Here is a 2,964-nt window from a genome sequence, read left to right as displayed (position 1 = left end):
TAATAAGGATATATTGATCATATCTAATATATGAGTGTTAACTAAAGGAAAGACCTCCTTAAGTAGCCTAGTTGGGATGGGGTCTAAGAGACACGTTGATGATTTAGATGAAGAAATCACTGCGGTCAGTTCTTGAAGAGAAATTGGGGAGAAGCAATCTAAATATATATTAGGTCTTACAGCTGTATTTGAGGTTAGATAGGTACAATCTGAGGACAGGAGGTCATGAATTTTGCCTCTAATAGTTAGAATTTTGTCATTAAAAAAGCTCATAAAATCATTACTGCTAAGGGCTAAAGGAATACAAGGCTCAATAGAGCTGTGACTCTGTGGCGTAGTCCACACGAGCACGGGTATTTTTAAAACCGAACTTTTTTTTGTTCGGTTTTTGTCCATATGAGCGGTGTAATAAAAATACCTCCGTCCATATGACACCGCAAATTCCACTATCAAGCAATGTAATACACATGCCAAAGCAGTAGGTGGCGATGTAACTCCTAACTGTAAGGTCATTGTAGCCAATCAGAAGGCAGTAAAATGTCATTACCGGAAAAACAACAACAAGCGTACTATTATGCAGCAGGAGCAGTCTCCGTAATAGCACACTCTTGTGCCTCTGTTGCTGGATGTGGTTGAGTAGCGTTAGTTGTATGATACAGCCACAAAGTGCTGATATGATGCTAAATAGCAGCAGTATTTTGTTTAGGTCCATCCTCAAATCGTCTCTCGCACACACTGGATCGGGTAATAACACAGCTGTTTTCTGTTTACGTCGCACACTGTGACGTCATACAATGGAGACGAGACAAAATAACTGCGGTTATCCTGTCCACACATGACTGCTGACACCGGACTTTTCCAAAAAGTTCACCCTGGACTCCGGTTACAAATAACTCCGGTTACAGGAGCCCAAAACTGCGATTACGTGTGAATGAAAGGCCAAACCGTGAGCAAAGAGTCACGGTTTTATAAATACTCGGGATGGTGTGGACAGCCCCTCAGTCAGCCTGGCTACAGTGCTGAAAAGAAACCTGGGGTTATTCTTGTTTTCTTCTATTAATGCTGAGTAATAGTTTGCTCTGGCATTGCGGAGGCCCTTCTTATACATTTTGAGACTGTCTGCCCAGATTAAACGAGATTCTTCCAGTTTGGTTTAGCAAAGGACAGCCCAACATGTCTGAAGACTTTGAAATTGAGGAGGAACAGCATTTATACGTACGGAGTATACGGACGGAACTCCGCAGAATACCGGAGTCGAGCACTGGAAACAGTCAAGTGTTGTTCGCAGCGAGCCTACGGCGCTATCGACAAAATGATCAAAGTCGGTACAGGAAACCTCTGTTACTGNTACAGGCTACAGTGAGGCTAAAAACATATGACGTTTTTCGAAACAACTTTTTATGTCGGGGCTGCAGCACACTTGGATCACTACGGATGAGCAGTATGGAGGTATTTTGTGGATTAAATTTTGTGTTCTTGGATGTTAGTCTGAGGCGCCGTCTGCCATTAGGTGTGCTAGCCGCTCCCCCCGCCGATCTCCACAAGGGATGTGAGGACTCTAAAACTTCACCTGAGCCTCCGTCGGCATATGGGTGAGTAGATAATGGCTGAATTTTCATTTTTGGGTGCACTATCCCTTTAATGGCAGACTGAAGCTGACTGAAGTGGACTGAAGCGAAGCAGACGTGGTGCGTCTGTGTGAACAGTTAATGAGGGGTCACAGCGTCCAGCCGTGTTCATAGTAAGTAAGTAAGTAAAGTTTATTTATATAGCACCTTTCACAGATACTAGATCACAAAGTGCTTTCCAGTAGACAAAGCAAGTACAACAATATAACACAACATTAAAAACAAAGCATAAAACAAAGTATTAAAAACAAAGCAAGGCAAAAGACAAGGTGTCTGCAAAGTGCAAAATGTAAATAAAACATTAGATAAAAGAAAAATAGTAAGAGATTGATGGGGTAAAAGGAGTTAGTTAACCAAAGGCGTGGCTAAAGAGCAGTGTTTACAGTTGTTTTTTAAAAGTGTCACATGACGCTGCGGATCGCAATGAAAAGGGGAGGGCATTTCAAAGTTTGGGAGCAACCGCTTGAAATGCTCGGTCTCCACGAGTGACGAAACGAGTACGTGGAACTGACAGTAGGAGCTGATCCGAGGATTTTAGAGTGCGACAAGGAGTGTAAGGTTGAAGGAGGTGATGTATGCTGGGGCTAGACCATGTAGGGCTTTAAAAGTCAGGAGCAATACTTTAAAGTTGATTGGGAATTCTACTGGAAGCCAGTGCAAGGAGGACAGGATTGGAGTGATATGAGCCCTCTTATTGCAACGGGTTAAAAGCCGAGCAGCAGCATTTTGGATAGTTTGGAGACGGGCCAGAGAGGATTTATTCAAACAGGTAAAAAGAGCATTGGCATAGTCTAAGCGAGAGCTAATAAAAGTATGAATGATCATTTCCAATTCAGCTTTGGACACAACTGACCTTAATTTGGCAATGTTCCTAAGTTGTGAGAAACAAGATCGGGTGAGTAGGCTGACGTGATTATCAAATGATAGAGCTTGGTCGAATATGACACCTAAATTACGAAGTTTGCATTGGACACAATTGGTTAAAGACCCGATACAAGACTTCACGTTTGAGATTACAATGTCTGGGGCAACAATTAGAGTTTCTGTCTTTTCATTATTAAGTTGGAGGAAGTTGTCCGACATCCAGATTTTTATGGCCTCCAGACAATCAAGTAAACTAGATAGTTTGTGAACCTCTTCAGGTAAAAATGAACAGTACAGTTGAATGTCATCTGCATAGAAATGATAGGAAATGCCTTCGAATCTGTCAATAATGCGACCTAGAGGCAACATATAGAGGGCAAATAACATAGGACCGAGGACAGAACCCTGCGGGACACCACATGACAAAGGTGCCGGGACAGACATGAACTGACCCACAGACACAGAAAAACTC

This window comes from Epinephelus moara, chromosome 1 (assembly GCF_006386435.1).
Source record: "Epinephelus moara isolate mb chromosome 1, YSFRI_EMoa_1.0, whole genome shotgun sequence".
Taxonomy (NCBI): Eukaryota; Metazoa; Chordata; class Actinopteri; order Perciformes; family Serranidae; genus Epinephelus; species Epinephelus moara.
The sequence above is the reverse complement of the archived record's forward strand: the minus strand, read 5'-3'. Positions refer to the sequence as shown.